Source organism: Rhinopithecus roxellana, chromosome 15 (assembly GCF_007565055.1).
Source record: "Rhinopithecus roxellana isolate Shanxi Qingling chromosome 15, ASM756505v1, whole genome shotgun sequence".
Taxonomy (NCBI): domain Eukaryota; kingdom Metazoa; phylum Chordata; class Mammalia; order Primates; family Cercopithecidae; genus Rhinopithecus; species Rhinopithecus roxellana.
In genome coordinates, this window is record NC_044563.1 from 97,946,213 (window position 1) to 97,969,854 (window position 23,642).

A 23,642-nucleotide genomic window follows, 5' to 3' on the forward strand; every position below is an offset into this window, starting at 1 on the left:
TACTTAGAATCCTTAAAATTATGCCCAGCAAGGGAAACATTATTAGACCCATTTTACAGATGAGGAATCTTAGGACCTGACAGATTAATTTATTCACAGTCAATACCATCAGTAAGTGGCAAAATCAGGATTTAAACTCAAGTATGTGTGACTCAAAAATCTGTTTCTTTCTGCTTTACTATATTATGCCTCAGCAAATGTCGTTTCAGTTCATCGCATGTATCTTTCAAGATACATGATCTTCTCCTGGTCTTTTATTCTGTTGCTATAACCGAATACCACAACTTTATAAAGAAGTTGATTTGGCTCACAGTTCTGGAAGCTGGAAAGTCCAAGAGCATGGTGCTGGTATCTAGTTAGGGTCATCCCAGAGTAGACAGGTGGAAGGAGAAGAGAGCACATGCAAGAGAGAGCTTGCATTTTTAACAAAGCTACTCCAGCAATAACTAACCTACTCCTGCAATAATGACATAAATCCATTCATTCATAAGGGCGGAGCCCCCATGACCCAATCACCTTCCAAAGGCCCCACCTCCCAGCATTGTTACACTGGGGACCAAGTTTCTAACACAGGAACTTTTCAGGAGCATATTCAAACCATAGCAGATGCCTAAAAGGACATTCATGCTCTCCAAATCCTAGCCTCCTCACTAATAACGTGGGGATAATCATCTTCCCATCCTGCCCTTTACTCCTAATATACACATACACATACAGGACTGTTGCAACAATTAAATGTTATAATGGGCATAAAAGACCCAGACAGACATATGGGTTGTTATTAGAGTCCTGAACATCACAACTGATCATTCTGGTGATAAATGGACATCCTGCCAAGATTCTCTGTCACTTAAAGAGAATTTAATTATGCTCACTAGACAGCTCCTTCTAGCACCAGAGAGTGAATGGTTGCAATGCATTTCATAATGACTTTCAATAAGGCCTGAAACCAAGAGGTTAATACTCTGAGAAAAATCCATTAACCAAAATACTGCATTCTTGGAGTACTCTGGTAATCATGGCTCCCTGGGATATTTTCCCACTCTATCACATATATGTATGCATTTCTACATACACTTGCATACATCTTTCACCGGCAGCCTCTTTCTAGAAAGCAGGATTCAGCAGAAGTGAAGCTGGGCTTGGATTCCACCTCCAGGGGGGCAACTGTAAATGGGCTGGGGGGCATTTATTCCAGTTTTCCAGAGGCTTCTGGTGAAATGTTAGGAGACTTGGCTGAGGTGTCAGGAGACCTGGGCTGTAGTTCACATTCTGCTGCTTACTCACTGTATAACATTGGACAACATGCTTGACTCAGCCTCCATGTCCTTTCGCATAAAACAGGGATGATACCTACCTTAGATAAATTAGCTATCCCCGCTGCAGCAGTATTTCCTCTGCTGTGAAACTGTCACAATTACTATGTATATATCTATACTGTGTGCTGGCCCTGTGCTGAGGGCTTTGCAAGCATTCTTTCACTCCTCCTTACAGTCCTGTGAGATGGGTACTATTATCTCCAGCTGACAGAAGAGGAAACCTATGCTCAGAGGAGTTCAATAATTTGTTCCAGGTCATATAACTGTTAAGTCACAGAGTTAGGATTCAAACTTTGGTCTCCTTGATTTGAAATCCAGTGCCCTTAACCATGAAACCATATTCCTACTTACCAGAGAGCTGTTGCAAGGAAAAAATGAACAAACATTAATTATTACGTGTCTCCTGTGTATCTAGTAGTTTGCATCCCTCTTCTGTAAGACACACAAGTACAAGGATGCTCTACAGAGCCCATGCACATGAGGCTGCTCTGTGACTGTGGGGCCCTGTGTGGGGATATGTACATTTTGAGAAGGGAAGGGAGAGACAGGACCTGGTAGAAAAGTATTCACTGCTGCGCTCCCCAAAGTCATGAAGTCAGCCATACTAGAAACATGGATGAAGGTTATGGATGAAATTTCTCCAAAGTTTTAAAAGTTGGAGAGTTGAAGGCTGGCGTGGCAGTGACAGAATCTTGCTGAAGACTAGAGTAAAACACTTGTATTCATGCATTATCGCAGATTTTTAAGCTGATAGTATCCGAGGTGACTGTGCTGGACACTAATGAGGAAAAAAATATGACTGAAATGGCAGAAGTACTTGCCTTCAGAGAAGCTGGACAACCCACCCCACCCCCACTGCTTACACAGAAAGGATGAGGGGACACAAGGAAGAACCCACATTTTGAAACCTTAGGCTGGATTGAACTAAAAATAGAACTGTGATTCAAACATCTATTACTGAGTTCTCTGCTTTTGCACTCTGGAAACCAGGTTGTTTCACTCCCCATCAAATCTACCTCCCCAAGGTGTTCATTCCCACAGCTTGGAGACACAGCAAAGTAAAAACTGCTGAGAGTCTAATGAGTGTGTGGTACCATGCTGGGCCCTTTAAACCCATGATCTCATCTGCGCCACACAATAACTTTGAGATGCATGTACAGAGGAGGAAACTGAGGCCCAGTTAGGTGAGATGACTTGCCCAAGGTCATTCAGCTACTAGGTGGCAATACTGGGAATTGAATGAACTCAGGGCAGTCTGACTCTAGAACCCATGCTCTTTCAAACAGAAATCCTTGCTACATTTCAAAGAGGCAGAGCTTCATTTTAAGCTTAGTGAGTGATGAAAGCAACATTGCTCCCTAATTTACCTTCTGGCTCTGGGAGGACCCAGCAAGGCAGCCATTTGAATGATTCATTCCTGTGACTGACAAGGAGACTTCTCTTGGTTATAGCTTCAGCAGCTGCTAAATCTGCTACACACCACCCCACCTCACCCCCTCCATTTGGCTCAGGTAGGTGGAATTATTTATGTAAGAATTTCAGTGGCCTCCTGCCTTAAGCATGATTATCACAGACTTTTAAGTGATAAAAATGTCATACATCATAATAAAGGACAAAAGGAGTCAGGGTCAGGGAAGGTAACAGGAAAGAAGATAATCTGAAAAGCAAAAAAGTAGGTACAGATGCAACAGGGTAACTCTCAACATTTACAAAAACACTTCCCTAGCAATTTATTCATCTGATCCTCATAATACCCTGGTAGATGTAAGTATCTCCATTTTACAGATGAAGAATATGAGGGTTGGATCTGAGGTCCAAGGTCAGACCGAGGGTGGGATAAGAACTTAGGTCTCCTAATTCTCACTCAGTGCTTCCCATAACCCACTCACCCAATAAAGACAGAAATCCATGAGAACTATCAGAGAAAGAACTCAGTAGTCTTGCTCCTCTGCATGACAGGACCAGGGAGGGGACAGTGGCTGTGACAGTATCAGAGAGAAGTAGCATGGAGTCCAGAACTGTGGGTTTAAGAACATTTTTCAAGTCCCACCTTGGATATATACTACTAAATAATTGTGTGACCCTAAGCAAATCATTTAATCTCTCTGCCCTGATTTCCTCACTTGTAAAACATGGCCAACAATAGTACCCACTTCATACGGTTGTTGTGGTGATTAAATAGAAAAACAAAACACCATACGTGAACAGTGCTTGGCACCAAGGCAAACAATCAGTAAGTGTTAGTTGTCACTGTTTTCATCATTATCATCATGAACATGCCCAACACATTGCTTGGTACATGGGAAATGTTAAGTGAATGTTTATTTCCTCTCCTTCCCCTTGCTCCTGTATCTCCCAAGGCACCACACCCCCATCTGTTATCTGTAGACCTGTTGAGAGGAGGTCTAGGGTTGAGGAAGAGCACACAGTGCTTCTTTCCAGGCAACGTGACTGGGCTGGCCTTGTTTACTGGGGCAGCGAGCTGCTACACAAAGTCATTAATCATACTTGGTGCTATGAGCTATCAGGTCACTCCGCAGAAATGAACAACTCCATCTGGTTTCTCCTCAGGGAGACAGAGCCTTCCCATGTATCCACGTATGGGGTTCCTATTGAGGATTCAACCTTTGCAATAGCTTCTTGGAATCTAGAAAGTCTACTAAGATGAATTGGTCCCTATAAAAAGGGACCAGGAGGCTGGGCACGGTGGCTCACGCCTGTAATTCCAGCACTTTGTGAGGCCGAGGCGGGTGGATCACCTGAGGTCGGGAGTTTGAGAAGCCTGGCCAACATGGCGAAACCTATCCCTACTAAAAAAAATACATATATATACATATATATATATATATATATATGTATACACACACACACACACACACACACACACAATTTAGTCGGGCACGGTGGCGCACACCTGTAGTCCCAGCTACTCAGGAGGGCAGAAGAATCGCTTGAAACCAGGAGGCAGAGGTTGCAGTGAGCCAAGATCACACCACTGCACTCTAGCCTGGGGGACAGAGCGAGACACCATCTCCAAAAAAAAGGCGGGGGGGGGGGGGGGGAACCAAGAAAGCAGTCTTTGCCCTGGGCCAAATTATTGCAGCAGCAAAAATAATCACAGAATAGTGACACTTATATAACATTATTAAAGCTATCACAACACCATACCCTATAGCAGGGCCACTTAGCAGAAATGCTTTGTACATATACATAAAGAAAAAACTGTAATTAAGTAGCTCTGCTTCATTAAGCTTTTTCTACAGAACCAACTCCTTGACTTCTCTACAGAGCTGAAAGCTTTCATTCCAACCTTCTACCAAGTAGTCCTATTTGGGTGTTCCACAGGCATCTCACACTCAGCTATGCTAAAAAAAAAATTTCATTACCTTGCCCAAAGCCTATTCTTTCCTCTCTCCAGGCATCTCTCTTCTCAATGATGACATATCTACCCAGTCTACCAAGGAGAAAAGGGTACCACATCCTCGATTCTGCCCATTCCTCTCCTTCCTTTCTCAATCCTTTTCATATTAGGCCACTTAATTACTGACAAGCACTGGCTTTCAAATCTCTTCCCTACTTCCTATTTCTGCTGCCACTGCCTGTCCTTCCTGACAGTTTGCCCTGTGGATTTCAAGCTTACTAGCCAGTCTCCACAGTTGTACAAGCCAATTCCTCACCTAAAATATCTTAATTTGCATCTCCTTCTGGGTCTGTTTCTCTAGTTGAACCTGGACTGACACACTCTGTCTTTAAAACTAAATTCTTATTTTGGTAGAATAACATTTTGTTTTTCACCTTTGACTGGCAAAAATTGACAACTGGATCATGCTAAGTTCTGGCAAAGATGTGGAGCTATAGAAATCTGCATTTACTGCTTCTGTCAAGCATCAGGCCCTAAGCTCAGTTCTTTACATATATTATCCCGTCTAACAGTCATAGTAGCTCTGAGCATTTTCATTCTTTATCTATGTAGGGAAACTGAGGCTCAAGGAGGTTATAATTCACTCAAAGTTGCATGGCTAGGAAGAAGCAGAGCTGAGTCTCTTTCATGGACTTAGTGTCCCCCTCAAAATCACATCAACTTCATTTGAAAATTGTAATGAAACTATTTATTAAAATTACAATATTCTTACTTTTTATACAAAATTATCTTTCTTTTCCAACCATACTTATACTTGTTACAACCTTAGAAAGTCTATATAAAGTAAAGTGGGGGAGTAGGAGAGCCAGAGTATTATCTTTGTTTTATAGATGTGCAATTGGAACCCTTGAAGGGCAAGTAAATTACTTAAGGTAATTTAAATTTCATTTTAAAATTGAAGATTAACAAAGGTACCCGGACAGTTTAAGGAACCAGATTAAAAAGACATCTTCACTAGGGGATAGTCAGTACTGGATTTGGAAACTGTCACAGTTTTAAATACAGTAGTGTCCCCTTATCTTCAGAGGACACGTTCCAAGACCCACAAGCGATGCCTGAAATCTCAGATAGTACCAAACTATATATATTTGCTGTTTTTTCCTATACAGTAACAGGCGGATAGTATATTCATCATGGACACATTGGACAAAGAGATGATTCACGTTCTGGGTGAGATGGAGTGACATGGCATGAGATTTCATCACGCTACTCAGAATGTGAAACTTTTGCATTGTTTTTTTCTGGAATTTTCCATTGAGTATTTTTGGACTGTGGCTGACCGCAGGTAACAGAAACTGTAGAAAGTGAAATCGCAGATAAGGGGAGCTGCCGTTCCCCTCTGAGACACAATTTGAAGCAAAGGGGTCTAGGCTGAGAGTTGGGAGATCTACTTTCTTAGTCTGCCTGGGCAATGTCCTCTGGCTGGCTCACAACTGAAACATATCACTGCCCCTTCTAAGACTTGAATATTTCACTTATAGATGAAGATTGGGAACAGTTGGCTTCTGAGATCCTTTCCAGCACCAACCCACTTTAATTCTATAAACCCAACATTCCCAAGTATACCATGGCCATCTGTACTTTGCAGGCTCTCTCTGGAATGGACAAAGGTTATTCTGCAGTGTGGGCACAGATGTGGTCCTGTAATGCAAGATACTGAAAACCACATCCCCACCCCTAACCCACAAATTTCCTCTCTAGGCCTCTTTTATAGGAATGTCTTCAGACTATCCCACTGCCTGTCCCACTGACAGTTTAAAGGCAATATAATTAACAAGCTCATCCTTTATCCTCTGTCAACATCTCTGCTGCCATGGCTGGCTCCCCTGTGCTCTGGCCTCCCTAGTGCAAGCTGACTCAGTCAATACCCAAGACTTACTATTTCTACCACTAAGCCCTCTCTTATATTTATTCCCAATTACACATTACTTTGTTAACTTCTGTTCATATTTCCACCCTTTAGATCCTGAATTCATCATCCTTTGTGTACATAAATTCCCAGTTTTCAGAAAAAGTGAAATGTTCCCCTTCTATGCCTTCATGGAGACAGGCTGCAGCTGGAGCCTTTTGGCAGCCAAAAGAGACCCCTTTGCAGCTCTTAACAGTCTGTTACTGAATAATTTGAGAGAATATTGCTAATTATGAACATGTGCCTTTAGATTCCCAGCTCCTTAAGCTGCAGAGTACCCAGGACAAGGTTCTCCTCTTTGAGCAAGTTACTTAACCTCTCTGCCTTAGTTTCCCCATCTGTGAAACAGGTATAATAATAGTACCTACCCAACTGTTGATGTAAGAATCAATTAATAATGTATGTAAAATGTGTAAAACCACACATAGACCAATTATGTCAACTATTACTGTTATTACGGTCCAATAAATATTTGAGAGTTGATCATACAGTGTGTTGGCTTCCTGGACGCTTCTTTCCCCTTAACTTTCCGAAAAAGCCAAGCTATTGAAGTCATTATCTTTTTTTGTTTCTTAAACCACATTTGAATTCATATGGTGAGCCTTGGCAGAGCCCCCAAAAATAATGAAACAAAAGGAAACATGTCTAAACGGGTCTACAGTTTGGCATAGCACTGGCTCAGTATAAACCTCTGCTGCATAGCCTTGTACCCAAACCTATGCAGCATAGGGAAATGGAGAATATAACATCTCCAGAGTGGGTGAGTAGCAGAAACTACCCAGAAACAGGCCAAGTCAAGGGCTCCTGAGGCCATGGACTGCCAGGTCACAGCGACAAGGGTGGGGCCTTTGGAGCTCACCTCTAAAGTTGCTGACTTCCTATCTCCAGAGGAGTATAATGTGCCAGCTGAAGTTAGGACTTATGGGCGACAGTTCTGGGCATAGCCTATAACTTGCTGTGTGACTTAGGCCAAATCATTTCCAAACTGAGGCCTTAACTTCCTCTTCTGTAAAGATTAGGCTATTTCTGAAGTCCCCTCCACCATGAAAGTCTGTGGTTCTATGACCCCTGGGCTCTTCCTACATTAGATCAGCTAAGATTCTGCTTCTCCCCCCTCTGAAAAGCAGTCCTTCCCACAGTAGAAGCCTATAAATCTTCTTTGGCTACCCTCTACATTTGGCAAAATTAAAATTTTAAAAAGCATCTGTCCAAGAGCTCCCCATAATTTTCCCCCTACTTGCTATGTAATGCAATTTGGTAAAAAATTCTTCAAGTAGGTTCCCAATTGATCTTAGTAAATTCCCTTCACAAGAAGTATTCATCTCAGAGGTGCTGCTCGAATAAAATGAACTGACTCACAAAACTTGCAAATACAAAGGCCACGGTGCCAAGGCTTCAGTTTTGAGTGGCTTCCCTCCTGTCATATTGTGCAGTCACACAACTTCCAGCCTGCCTCTCACTCTCTGGGCCACTGTGACCACTTCCTCTATCCTTTTCAGCTGTGGCCTACAAAGAGTAGTAGGAACTTCCATTAATCCAGGTAGATTGAGCTCATGTTTTATCCCTATTTCCTTCCAAAACCATCTTAAACCAACTGTAAAGGAATAAAGAAAGTATGAATTCACCAAGAAAAGAGGAATAGAAGGAGAAACAAGATAGCTCAACACATTTCAGATGACTACCACAGAGGAAGGAGGTAACTGACTATGCAGAGTGGAGGAGGCTGAAACCCTGTGCCTGCTGAAGGGAACAGTGAGAAGGAAATAAATTTTGTCTTACAAGACACTGAAAAGCCTCAGGACTGAGAAGCACCAAGTGTCTTTGAAAGTCAGGTAAGGATAGGGTTGAAATCAGAGGGGTTGCCTGAAAGTATATTTATGGGGGGTAGTTAGATGCCCAGATTCTCACCAACACATGTAACTAGCCAACCTATCTCTCGCTATACCTAACGAACACCACACATTTATTATCTGGCGAAACTGACCCGGGGAGCCGTGGACCCGGAAAAAGAGTCATTGGAGGGTGGGAATGAGGATCAGAATGAAACAAATGGGTTAAGTGACTAAATGATGGTCTATGTAAAGGATGATGGGACTCCCCCCAGCCCACTTCCCCCATCCTGCTCCAGAAAGTCAACAATTAAGCATATACACCCCAAGACAAAAGATTAGGGGAAAAGTCCATAAATACTGATCTCTGGAAGTTTACCAATGGAAAAGCTTCCCCAACTCCTCAGTCCAAACATCTTACAAGGAAGTCAGCAGCCAATGCACCCTCTCCACACACACAGAGTCTCATGTAGTATCTCTTTTCAATATAAACAGCCAGCTAAAGATCATCGATCTTTAGAGAAGAAAACCCCTGTATCAGTTAGAATCTCAGTAGAAGACCACATCAAACTGGATAGCTGGCGAGAGTTTAATAAAGGAACCATTTACAGAGGTATGGACAATGTTTATATTCCAGGACTACTAAATAAAACTAGAGCTCTACCACCTCTAAGCCTGAAGAGTGGTTACCCTTGGAGAGGGTGAATTGAAGAGGGTGAAGTTAAGGAGAGGGACACCAGACTGGAATCCCTGATAGAGGGATGCAGCTATGGCAGGTAAGCAGGGAGAAGCTAGGAGAATAAATACCCTGACCTCATTGTTTTTCAGTCCTGAGATCTGCCATTCCTCTCATTAGCTGAACCCAGCCAGAAGCAAGAGGGCCAGTTGATGCAGGCCATAAAGAGGCCATCCTCCCTAGGGGTATATGGAGTGTGAAAAAAGGTGGATAGTGCATCTACAGGGCAAACAAAAAACATCCACCATAGTCTCCATTGTGAAAGGACAGAACCCAAAACAAAGAAATAGAAAATTAAAAATTGGAAAAAAACAGAGTCAAGGCAGAGAACAAAACATTTTTTAAAACTCTATAATTAATATCCATAGAAAAATGATAAATGATATGGCAATATAAACAAGAACTATTTTAAATGATTAAAAATAAGAAAGAGCCTTAGAAATTAAAAATAATAGCTAAATAAAAGTTCCATTAGAAAAGCTGGCAGATCAAGTCAAAAAATTTTCTCACGAAGTGGTAAGAAAAGTAAAAACATGCTCAAGAGTAAAGAAAAGATAAGAAAATTAGGAGTCAGGAAATTCAATATACATTCAATAGAAGTCCCTGAAAGGTAAAACAAAGAAAAATAAGGAAAAAAATGTAAAACAATTTCAAGAACGATTTCTCAGAACTGATAGGCCGAAGCCTCTGGACTGAGAAGGCTCAATAAACACTGGAACAATGAATAAGGAAGATACATACCAAGGCATGTCATCATAAAATTTCAAAACACTGAAGTAAACAGAAGTTCCTAAGAATTTCAAGGAAAAAAAATGGCAATGTACAAAGAAACAGGAATTAGAAAAAGCAGCAGACTTCTCAATAGTCACACTAGATGCTAGAGGACAATGGGAAATGCGTGCAAAAGTCAGAATGAAAAAAAATGCCCACCTAGATTTCTTCAAAGAGTGAAAGTGTCAATTAAGTGTGAAAATGGAGTAAATATATTTTCAGAATTTCAAAGAATCAAAAAGTTTATCTTCAACTCCTCTTTTCTAGGAAAGGTACTGAGTCCTGTGCCCCACCAAAATGAGACTAATCTAAAGAAGAAGGAAGATAGGGAACAGGGATTTAACACAGGAAAATGGTATAGAGAAGTCATCAGGTAACCATGGTGCAGGCCTAACCATTTCAGAGTGGAACAGAAAGGCAGAACCCCAGAGTGGCATGTGGTGAAAGTGGGGGTGGGGAGACTGCTGAAAGAGTTGACGTCTTGACCATGTTGCAAAGCGTGTAAGAGGTGTTTTACAGATGTTTTGGAGGCATTTGGGAACAATTAGTAATTGGTATATAGAAAGTCAGTTAAAGGAAGGGGAAAATAAACAGGCAAGTTTAACTCCAGGAAAAGAAAAGTATAGCAGAGGAACCATATCATGATACATTACTTGGCTTAGCAGTGAGAACAGTATTTACACTACTCATAATAATAGACTAATGACTTAACTACAGGTGAGGATGGAGAGAAAGGAAATGAAGGTGGTGGTGTAAGATAATTAAATTTTTATTTATAAGAAAGCAACAGATAAAATTTATTTTAAAATTGATACCTTAAATAGACATTTAGTTTAAAAATACAGAGATAGACACCTCAAAATAATTCAAAATGGTTGGCTCTGGAAATCGGACAACAGAATGGGAAAAGATGAGGCAGAAATGGCCATTATTAAGCCTTTTAGTATTTTAAAATTTTTTTAACTCTGTACATACACTATTTTTTAATAAACAAAAGGTAATCTAATTTAAGAGTGCATGCTCCAGAATCAGATAACCTGGCTCAAATCCTGGTTTCATCACGTATGAGTTTAAGATCTTACTATGTTTAGATTTTCTGAGCCTCATTTTAATCATCTGTAGAACAGGGCTACATGCTAAGCGTACAGAAGTGTATGTAAGATACACACACAGTGGATGTAAGAGTGTGTGTAAGAGCTTAGTGAAACAGTATAAGAGCTGAGCCTGGCACTTGGCATACAGTAAGTTCCCTGAGGAGGAAGAAGGGATCATCATGAGATGGTCAGATCACCTCAACTTTGTTTCAAGAGTGAAGGCAAAACCCTCTCCATCCTAACACACACAATAATCAGGTAGCAAGCAGTAAGGGCAAGGACCATTTCCTATGTCCTCTCACTTCATCCACAAGGCTTACCTTCATATTGTGTACCCAGGAAGAACATTTCCAGTAATACACGTCTGTGGCATTGACTTAAGAATAGAGGAGCAAGAGAGATGACAAAGAGGGCCATATGGGAAGCAAGGCGAAACACCAGAAAGAGCACTGAAGTGAGTCAGAGGAAACAGAAACAGACATTCTGAGCACCTACTCTGTGCCAAGAGCTTTTCCATAAACCACATAATTGGCTCCAATGACACGTACATACAGAAGCTATTATTATCTCAGTCTTTAAGGATGAGAAACCCACAGTTTAGAGAGGGTGGCAATCTTGCCTGTGGTCAGATATTAAGATATTAAGCAGCAGAGCTGGAAATGGAACCCATGACTTCCCAACTTCAAGACCTCAGGCCCCTTATACTACATTATGCTGCTTAGGGCAAATCATGCAACCCTTCTGAGATTCCATTTTCCCACTGTACAGTAGGGATTGTACTTTCTCTGAGAACTTCAGAGTTACTGTGAGAATGAAAGAAATTGATGAGTCAAAGTGCCTGATACACTATGAAGCAGTGAGCACACATGAGGACCTACTGACATGTGCATGCGTGCCACAAGGGCTACACTGTGGAACTTCCTAAGTCAGCTGTTTGGCTTGGTTGTCATGGGAAGAGAAAAGGGCTGGCTTTGGCCTTGGCCTGGAGTTGCAACTAGAATCAGGCAGAATCTGGGCCAAGGAGTCTGATGGGGATTCTAGAGCCACAGTCAGACTGTAAATCATGACATCCCCCATCCAATAGGTCAGTAGCAACTTGTCTTGGCTAAAAAGCACAAACTTACCAAATTAATATCTTATAAAGCCACAAGATTAAACCCACTGCCATTCCTCCCAGGTTTCTCTGTTGAACAGTACTAGCTTCTAAAAATAGATCAAATCAAGTCATTTCTCTGCTTTAAAACCTTTCCTGCACCTTCACCCCACAGGATGAAGTTCCAGTTTCTTAGTTTGACATTAAAGCCTTTATGACCTGGTCGTAGCCATCACTGTAGCCTTGTCTCCCACTGTTCTGCTCCCCTCCAGTTGCCCTCACTTCCCCCAGTTTGCCATGCCTTCTCCATACTTTTGCTCATGTTGATCATATTCCCTGGAATACCTTTCTCTTCTTCATACTCATCCTTTAAGAACCACTTCAAGTACCATCTCTTCTAAGAAGCATTCCCTAACCCCATGTTAGGATGAAGGTGTGAATTTATGGCTGAATAAAACAGTCTCAAAGTGAGAGAGCTAGTAGAGACCTCAAAGATTATCTTACGCAATTCTCCTATTTTATCCATAAAGAAAAGGAGGCCTGTAGAAGGAAAGTGGCCTTCCCAAGGTGTCAGCAGCTTGTCTAGCACTCAGGTATCCTGTCCCAGTACTCTTCCTATTGCATGGTACAGCTTCTTAATGAATGAATTCATGAATAGACAAACAGGCAAACCGAATGTTGCTAAAGTACTGCCCAGGGACAGCACGGTGAATGAATAGTCACAGCTGTTCTACCTTTAAGGGCTTTAGGTGCACCAAGGAGCAACAGAAGATTCCAGAGGTAAGAGGCAGCAGGGACAGCAGTCACAGGACAGGTGATACAGAGAGGCACCAGCATAAGCTGAGGCCTGTGGATGCTGAGAAGCAATACTGTGAATCTGGGTTTTGCAGATACAACGGTGCTGCCCAGGCCCAGGAAGCTAGTATCTGTCTAAGGAAGGACAGAGCAGACTCATGGGCGAACTACTTGGCCACTGTCCAAGCTGCCCAGTGCCACATGTGGTCATCCCCTAGGTGCTATGCTCTGGGAGACAGACAGAAGGATGGGGCTGGCCTCTACCCCTATAAACAAGTACCATCAGTAATGCTAGCTCTGCTGCTGCTTTCTCCTGTCTTCCAAAGTCACATGCATATTAAAAGTTCAGTTTATGCTGTTTGATATGCTAATTAACCTAAGTCAAACCTCTGCAGGGAACAGCACAAGAAGCAGCAAGTGTAGACCTTGCAGTCAGCAGACCTTAGTTTGAATTCTGGGCTCTACTTCTTTGAGTCTCCATTTTCTCATCTGAAAAATGGGGACAGTTTCTATCTACTTTCTACCCTGCATGGTGATAACTAAATGAGATGATATACACAAAATGCTTAGAATAGTATCAGCACTTTGTACTTAATTACATCACTTCAGTTTTACTCTGTAAAAAGATATTATCCTTTAAAGAAAAAATGTTTTTTTTTTTTTTTTTTGAGACGGAGTCTCGCTTTGTCGCCCAGGCTGGAGTGCAGTGGCCAGATCTCAGCTCACTGCAAGCTCCGCCTCCTGGGTTTAAGCCATTCTCCTGCCTCAGCCTCCCGAGTAGCTGGGACTACAGGCGCCTGCCACCTCGCCCGGCTAGTTTTTTTGTATTTTTTTAGTAGAGACGGGGTTTCACCATGTTAGCCAGGATGGTCTCGATCTCCTGACCTCGTGATCCACCCGCCTCGGCCTCCCAAAGTGCTGGGATTACAGGCTTGAGCCACCGCGCCCGGCCAGAAAAAATGTTTTATCTGCTATAATTGTCAACTTCTAAAGAATCTTCCTGAATAACCCACGACAGTTCTACACTGTCTAAACAATAAAGTCAATGCCCTTCAGCATGCTGTTGGAGACTTGGTCCTAAGCTGTTTGGCTGGTTGGCCACTTGTCCCTCAACCGTGATTCACACTTTAGAGCCTTCTTTCCCTTTGCTCATGCTTATCCCTCAGCACAGAATGCTGCTCTTTACCCTTCCTCCACTCAGGAGCCACCTCTTCCACAAGGATTTCCAAAATTAATCATTCTTACGTCTTCATTCTTTCTCCTAGTTCTTATCATGGTCTGCTTTGTATTCATTCATTCATTCATTTATTCAGTATTTAAGTGCAAAGTATGTGCCAAATTTAATTTCCATAGCTCTCTTTCCCACTAAATGTGAGTTCCATGAATGTGGCTACATGAATGTGAATTCCATGAATGCTGTATTCTTCCACAGCACCCATAATACTACATGGCACATCATTAGCCACTAGTAAGCTGAAGGGAGAGAATGAGAAAAATATTGCATATAATGTTCATTCAGTATTTAACAAACACATGAAGCACCTATTGCATGCAAGGCAAGTATAGACGGTCTGAGTCTATGAAGATGTTCAATACAGTTTGTGGACATGAAGATAGACTTTGAGAGTTGCAGAAGACTTTAGAAATAGTCTAGTCCAGCTCCCACATTTCCCAGACAGGGATTCCAAAGGCCCAGAGAAGGAGAGTAACTGCCTAGGATAACACAGAGAGTTATCACCATAACTCTAGTTATGGTGCACAGTGGAAGGCTGTCTCTAACTTGCTCTAATTCTTTGTATTTCCCTCTTTGAGTTCACATTAGATTTACTTTTGCCAGGTCTCAAACTTCCTGAGTAACTGTAAACAAGTGCAGTGGGTCACCAATGCAGTTTCTGTCACTGTAAGCAACCCTAAAAAGGACCAGAGCATTGTGCTAAACAGGTGGTCAACCTTGTGCCTAAAATGACCAGCATGAAAGAGTAATTTAGCAAGTATGGGAGCCTCCTCAACAGCCTGGCACCCTCACCTGTGGTGTCATACAGAACGACTCCTCGACTCCTGTGGAGTGATATAAATGTTGCTTCTTTAGGAACAGTGAAAAATCCACCTTGATTGAGAGGTAAAAAGTTACATCTTGGGTTTGAAGCTATGCCTTGAAAATATATGACTTAACAGAAATGTGACTTGAGTAATAAGCAAGATTCTGTAAAAACATGTATATTTATTGTGAAACATCTTTCTTAAATGTAAAAGATTTATCTCGTTTCTGGCCTGTTGGAGAGGAAAATACGGTGCCCCAAGCGGCCAGGTATGGTAGTGGCAACCAATATATCAGTTCCAGAGCTGGGAAAGGCAAGACCTGGGACACAGCACTGGTAACCAAGAACTGAAAAACTGTTGCTCCCACCTATGAGTGAGAACATGCGGTGTTTGGTTTTCTGTTCTTGCTATAGTTTGCTTGGACTTGGGAAGGGGAACATCACACATCGGGGCCTATTATGGGGAGGGGGGAGGGGGGAGGGATTGCACTGGGAGTTATACCTGATGTAAATGACGAGTTGATAGGTGCTGACAAGTTGATGGGTGCAGCACACCAACATGGCACAAGTATACATATGTAACAAACCTGCATGTTATGCACATGTACCCTAGAACTTAAAGTACAATAATAATAATAAAAAAGAATATAACTAGATTGTAACACAAGGGATAAATGCTCAAGGGCTGGATACACCATTCTCCATGATGTGATTATTATGCATTGCATGCCTGTGTCAAAACATTTCATGTATCCCATAAATATATACACCTACTATGTATCCACAAAAATTAAAAATTAAAAAAATTTAAAAAATAAAAAATAAATACAATAGAAAAAAAAAAAAACAAACTGTTGCTCTGCCTTTAGCTGCTGTCTCCCCGTTTGGCAAACAGCTCAAGCAACCACTTGAGAAAGCCCCTTGAAAACCAGGCACAAGGCCGGGCGCGGTGGCTCACGCCTGTAATCTCAGCACTTTGGGAGGCCGAGGCAGGCAGATCATGAGGTCAGGAGATCAAGACCATCCTGGCAAACACCGTGAAACCCCGTCTCTACTAAAAATACAAAAAATTAGCCGGGCATAGTGGCAGGTGCCTGTAGTCCCAGCTACTCAGGAGGCTGAGGCAGGAGAATGGCGTGAACCCAGGAGGCAGAGCTTGCAGTGAGCCGAGATTGCACCACTGCACTCCAGCCTGGGCGACAGAGCAAGACTCCGTCTCAAAAAAAAAAAAGAAAAAAAAAAAAAAAAGAAAACCAGGCACTATCTCCTTCTGAATAGCACAAGCTAGACTTGACTGCTACTCCTAGCTCTGCTACTGACTAGCTGTGCAATTTTGGGTAATGCCTTAGGGCTGCTCTGGTAGCAACAGGACCCAGAAGGCAGCCAAAGAATTCAATAAATAGTTTTGAGATAACTGATCAGCCATTTAAAAAATTGCGAGGCTGAATGCACACCTGATTTATACCAGGATAAATTCCAAATGGATCGAAGATTTAGATGCCAAAAATAAAACCATAAAAATACAGTCATGCACCACATCACCATGTTTTGGTCAACAATGGATTCATATATACAACGGTAGTCCCATAAAATTATAATGGAGCTGAAAAAATTCCTATTGCCCACTACCATAGTAGCTGTGACAATGTTGTAACACAACACATTACTCACGTTTGTGATGATGCTGGTGTAAACAAAACTACTGTGCTTCTAGTCATATAAAAGTCTAGCACATACAATTATGTACAGTATGTAATCATGCTTGATAGATTAATGACTATGTTACTGATTTATGTATTTACTATACTATACTTTTTATTGTTATTTTAGAGTGTATTCCTTTTAATTACTATCTTTTTTTAAGTTAACTGTAAAAATACCTCCTAAAAGTCAGTTCCTTCAGGAGATATTCCAGAAAAAGGCATTGTTACCATTGGAGATGATGGCTCCATACATGTTATTGCCTCTGAAGACCTTCCAGTAAGACAAGATGTGGGGGTGAAAGACAGTGATATTGATAATTCTGACCCCGAATAGGCCTGAGCTAATGTGTGTGTTTGTGTTTTAAACAAAAAAGTTTAAAAAGCAAAATAATTATAATAATAATTTAAGAAATAGAAAATAAAGATATTATTTTAATATCTTATAAAATAAAGATTATATCTGATAAAATAAAGATATTAAAAATATTTTTGCACTGTATACAATATTTGTGTTTTCAGCTGTGTTATTACAAGAGTAAAAAAGATTTTTAAAGTTCATAAACCAAAATGTTACAGTAAGCTATGGTTAATTTTTGTTTGAAGAAAGAGAGTTTTTGTGTGTAATTTAGTGTAGCCTAAGTGCACAGTATTTACAGCCTAAGTGTATAGTGTTTATAAAGGCTACAGTAGTATATAATAAGGTCCTGGGCCTTCATAGTCACTCATCACTCACTCACTGACTCACCCAGAACAACTTCCAGTCCTGAAAGCTCCATTCATAGTAAGTGCCATATACAGATGTACCATTTTTAATCTTTTGTACTATATTTTTAATGTTTAGATACACAAATACTTACCATTGTGTTACAAGTGCCTACATATTCAGTACAGTAATATGCTGCCCAGGTTTATAGCCTAGGAGCAACAGGCTAAGCCACACAGCCTAGGTGTGTCCTAAGCTATACCATCTAGGTTTGTTAAGTACACTTTATAATGCTTGCACAATGACAAAATCATCTAATGACACATTTCTCAGAACATATCCCCCCTTTTTGAGAGAGAGGGAGTCTTGCTCTGTCGCCCAGGCTGGAGTCCAGTGGCAGGATCTTGGCTTGCTACAACCTCTGCCTCCCTGGTTCAAACAATTCTTGTGCCTCAGCCTCCCGAGTAACTGTGATTACAGGCATGTGCCACTAAGCCCAGCTAATTTTTTTGTATTTTTAGTAGAGACGGGGTTTCACCATTGTATTAGTCTGTTTTCACAGTGTTAATAAAGACATACCCAAGACTGGGTAATTTATAAAAGAAAGAAATTTAATGGACTTACAGTTCCCTGTGGTTGGGGAGGCCTCACAATTGTGGCAGAAGACACGGAGGAGCAAGTCACATCTTACGTGGATGGTGGCAGGCAAAGAGAGAGCCTGTGCAGAGAAACTCCCCTTTTCAAAACCATCAGATCTCGTGAGACTTATTCACTATCACAAGAGCAGCACAAGAAAGACCTGTCCCTGTGATTCCATTACCTCTCACCATGTCTCTCCCACAACACATGGGAATTCAAGATGAGATTTGGGACACAACCAAACCATATCATTCTGCCCCTGGCCCCTCCTAAATCTCATGTCCTCACATTTCAAAACCAATCATGTTTTCTTAACAGTGTCCTAAAGTCTTAACTCATTTCAGCATTAACTCAAAAGTTCACAGTCCAAAGTCTCATACGAGACAAGGCAAGTCGCTTCTGCCTATGAGTCTGTAAAATCAAAAGTAAGTTAGTTACTTCTTAGATACAATGGGGGTACAGGCTTTGGGTAAATATAGCCATTCAAAACAGGAGAAATTGGCCAAAACAAAGGGACCACAGGCCCCATGCAAATCCAAAATCCAGTAGAGTAGTCAAATCTTAAAGTTCCAAAGTGATCTCCTTTGCCTCCATGTCTCACAGCCAGCTCATGCTGATATAAGAGGGGAGTTCCCATGGTCTTGGGCAGCTCTGCCCCTGTGGCTTTGCAGGGTGCAACCTCCTTCCCAGTTGCTTGCACAGGTTGGCACTGAGTGTCTGTGGCTTTTCCAGGTGCACAGTGTAAGATGTCAGTAGATCTATCATTCTGGGGCCTGGAGGATAGTGGCCCTCTTCTCACAGCTCCTCTAGGCAGTGCCCCAGTAGGGAGTCTGTGTCGGGGCTCTGACCCCACATTTCAGTTCTACACTCCTCTGGCAGAAGTTCTCCATGAGGGCCCCACCACTGTAGCAAAATTTTGTCTGGGCATCCAGGCATTTCCATACATCTTCTGAAATCTAGGCAGAGGTTCCCAAACCCCAGTTCTTGACTTCTGTGCACTCACAGGCTCAACACCATGTGGAAGCTGCCACGGCTTGAGGCTTGTACCCAGTGAAGCCATGGCCAGGGCTCCACATTGGCCCCTTTCAGCCACAACTGGAGTGGCTGGGACACAGAGCACCAAGTCCCTAGGCTGTACACAGTAGAGGGACCCTGGACTCAGCCCAGAAAACCATCTTTTCCTCCCAGGCCTCTGGGTCTGTGATACGAGGGGCTGCCATGAAGACCCCTGACATGCCCTGGAGACATTTTCCCTATTTTCTTGGGGATTAACATTTGGCTGCTCATTACTTAGGCAAATTTCTGCAGCTGGCTTGAATTTCTCCTTAGAAAAACGGGATTTTCTTTTCTATCACATCATCAGGCTGTAAATTTTCCAAACCTTTATGCTCTGTTTCCCTTTTAAAACTGAATGCCTTTAACAGTGCTCAAGTCACCTCTTGAATGCTTTGCTGCTTAGAAATTTCTTCCACCAGACACCCCAAATCATTTCTCTCAAGTTCAAAGTTCCACAAATCTCTAGGGCAGGGGCAAAATGCCACCAGTCTCTTTGTTAAAACACAACAAGGATCACCTTTACTCCAGTTCCCAACAAGTTCCTCATCTCCATCTTAGACTACCTCAGTCTGGATTTCATTGTCCATATCATTATCAGTATTTTGATCAAAGCCACTCAACAAGTCTCTAGGGGGTTCCAAACTTTTCCACATTTTCCTGTCTTCTTCTGATCCCTCCAGACTGTTCTAACCTCTGTCTGTTATCCAGTTCCAAAGTCACATCCACATTTTCGGGTATCTTTTCAGCAGCACCCCACTCCTGGTATGAATTTACTGTATTAGTCCATTTTCATGCTGCTAATAAAGACATATCTGAGACTGGGCAATTTACAAAATAAAGAGGTTTAATGGACTTACAGTTCCACATGGCTGGGGAGGCCTCACAATTATGGCAGAAAGCAAGGAGGAGAAAGTCACATCTTACATGGATGGTGGCAGGCAAAGAGAGAGCTTGTGCAGGGAATCTCCCCCTTTTAAAACCATCAGCTCTTGTGAGACTTATTCACTGTCAAGAGAACAGCACAGGAAAGACCTGCTCCCATGATTCAATTACCTCCCACAAGGTCACTCCCCACATGTGGGAATTCAATATGAGATTTGGGTAGGGACACGGCCAAACTGTATCAGTCATGTTGATCACGCTGTTCTCAAACTCCTGGCCTTAAGTTATCAGCCTGCCTTGGCTTCCCAAAGTGCTGGGATTACAGGTGTGAGCCACTGACCCTGGCCACGTATCCCCATTTTTAGGCAATGCATGACCATACTAGAATAAAATATAAAGAAAGACCACTATACTCTGGAGTAGAGAAGGATTCCCTGACTCAAAATCCAAAAGCCATACAGGAAAAGACTGATACATTTAATCTATAGTAAAAGAAAAGGTTGCATGGCAAAGTATTAAGGACAAAATAAACAAAAACATTAAAAACAAAAGATAAAAAGCTGGGAAAATACATTTGCAATTCAAATCACAGAACAATGCCTAATCTCCCTAATATGTAAAGAACACCTAGACATTTATTAGAAAAAGACTAACAATCCAATTGTTTTTAAAAAAATAAAAGGCTGTCTTAGTCTTTCTGGGCTGCTATAACAAAATACCTTAGACTGGAAAATGTACAAACAATAGAAGTTCTGAAGGCTGGGGAGTCCAAGGTCTAGGTACTAGCTGATCTGATGGTATATAGTGAGGGCCTGTTCCTTTTAGGTGGCACCTTTTAAATGTCCTCACATGGCAAAAGGGGTGAACAAGCTCCCTTGGACCTCTTTTACAAGGATACTAATCCCATTCTTGAAGGTAGAGCCCTTATGACCTAATCACCTCCCAAACACTCCACCTCTTAATGCTATCACATTAGGGAATAAATCTCAAAATAAAATTTTTTGAAAGACACAAACATTCAGACTCTACAGCAAACACAAAGGATACTGAGGTAGAAAAAATAATGGCCTCCTAAATGTCCTAATTCCTAGAGCCTATAAATATGTTTTGTTACATGGCAAAGGGGAACTGAGTTATGAGATGAAATTAAGGTTGCTAATTAGCTGATATTAAGACAGGGAGTGATATGGTTTAGCTGTGTCCCCACCCAAAATCTCATCTTGAATTGTAATAATCCCCAGGTGTCAAGGGAGAGACCAGGTGGAGGTAATTGAATCATGGGGGCAGTTTCCCCCATGCTATTCTTGTGATAGTGAGTAAGTTCTCGTGAGATCTGATGCTTTTATAAGGGGCTCTTCCCCACTTCATTCGGTATTTCTCCTTCCTGCCTTGCTTCCCCTTCACCTTCTACCATGACTGTAAGTTTCCTGAGGCATTCCCCAGCCAAGCTGAACTGTGAGTCAATTAAACCTCTTTCCTTTATAAATTATCCAGTCTTGGGCAGGTATTTACAGCAGTATGAAAATGTACTAATACAGGGAGATTATGCTGGATTATCCAGGCAGGGCTGATGTAATCAGAAGGGTCCTTAAATGTAGAAAAGGGAGGCAGAAGAGTCAGTGTCAGAGTGATGCAGTAGGAGAAAGACTTGAAAAGTCATGGCTGGCTTTGAAGATGGAAGGGGTCACAAATTAAGGAATATAGGTAGCCTTTAGTAGCTACAAAGGGCAAGAAAATGAATTCTCTCTGGAACTTCCAGAAAGGAATGAAGGCTGCTGACAGCTTGATTTTAGCCAAGTGAGACCCATCTTAGAGTTCTGACCTCAAACTTGAAGATAATACATTTGTCTTGTTTTAAGCCATTAATTTTATGGTAATTTGTTACAGCAACAATGAATAAACTAATACGGGTGTGAAAAACTCTTCATAAAGGAGAAAATGTAAATAGTTCTTGAACATATAAAAAGATGCTAAACCTTCATTTACAATAATTAAAATTAGACAGATTAAAAAGGCCACAATAATCTTAAATAAGAACAAAGTAGGAGAGCTTATAATGCTAGATATCAAGATTTATTATAAAGTTACGATAATCAAGCTGGTGTGGTACTAGTATACAAAAGGAAAAACAAATAAAAAAAATCTAAAAGTACATTCACATATACATGCAGTCTCTTGATTTATAACAAAGGTGCCTTCACAATTCAATGGTAAAAAATGAACTTTTCAATAAATGGTTCTAAATGTTTTAAAAAACTAATTTGAGATGGATTTTAGGACTAAATACAAAAGGCAAAATAATAAAGCTTCACAAAGAAAACATAGGAGAATACTTTCATAATCTTGGAATGGGTAAAAATGTCTTAAATAGGGCACATATACCTCAAACCATTAAAGGAATGGTCAATAAACTGGACTTCATTAAAATAAATAACTATTCATCAAAAGAACGATTAAGAAAGTAAAAGAGTAAGCCACTGGCTGGGAGAAGATGTTTACAATACACATATTCAACAAAGGACTGGAATCTACAAGATATAAAGGATGCCTACAAGTCACTAAGAAAAGCATAGACAAAACCCTTAAAACAATGAGCAAAGGCTTAAAGTCTTTGGATTTGACAAAAGAAGCCATCCAAATGGCCTATAAGCATACAAAAAGGTACTCCACATCATTAGTTATGAGAGAAATGCAAATTAAAATCAGTGAGATTCCATACTGCACACTCAACAGAATTGCCTAAATCTATAAGATAGACAATATCTGGTGAGAGTATAGGACAAATGGAACTATCATATTGCTGGTGGGGGTGTAAATTAGTGCAACTACTTTAAACACTGTTGCGCAGTATTTACCAATTATAAACATGAACTAGAATTCCTAGTCTTAATCATGCACCCAAGAGAAATAAACATACATGTCTACCAAAAGGCATGTATAAGAATGTACATAGCATTCCCAAACTGGAAACAACCCAAATGTTCAACAGTTAAATGGTTAAGTAAGTTGTGATACAGTTATACAGTAGAATATTACCGAGCATTATAAAATTACTGCTGCACACAATATGAATGATTCTTATAGACACAATGTGTTGAACAAAAGAATTCAAACACCATTCATATGAAGTCCAAACAAAGGCATCTTTGGAGATAGAAGTCAGAAGAACGGTTACCTCCGGGGGTGGGTTATAGGCAGAGATGGAGCATGAACTAGTCTTCCAGGGTGCTGGAAATGTTCTATATCTTGCTCTGGGTGGTGTTTTCTTAAGTATATACATATGTAAAAATTCATCAGTCTGAACCCTTAAGATTTGTGCACTTTACTATATATTTTATACTTCAACTTTAAAAGATAAACAAAAACTACCCTGAGTAGTTGCTTACCTATCAGACTGGCAAAAATCCGAGTTTCTTAACATATCCTATTAGGGAGACTGCAATAAATAAGTACCCTTACACATTGCTAGCACGAGTGAAAAATGGCATAGCCCCTATGGAGGCCAATTTTGAAGTACATTGCACAATTACAAATATATTTATACTTTGACACAGTAATTTCACTTCTAGGAACTTACCCTATAACTATACTCTCCTACACATGAAATAACATATATAGAAGGTCATTCACTATAGTGTTGCTTAAATAACAAA

The 23,642-nt window shown here is 41.1% G+C and overlaps 1 protein-coding gene across 6 annotated transcripts in view; it reads right to left on the reverse strand.

The window, feature by feature from the left end:
- SERGEF (secretion regulating guanine nucleotide exchange factor) overlaps positions 1-23,642 on the reverse strand; it is a 233,748-nt gene that overhangs the window by 60,599 nt on the left and 149,507 nt on the right. The window lies entirely within an intron of this gene.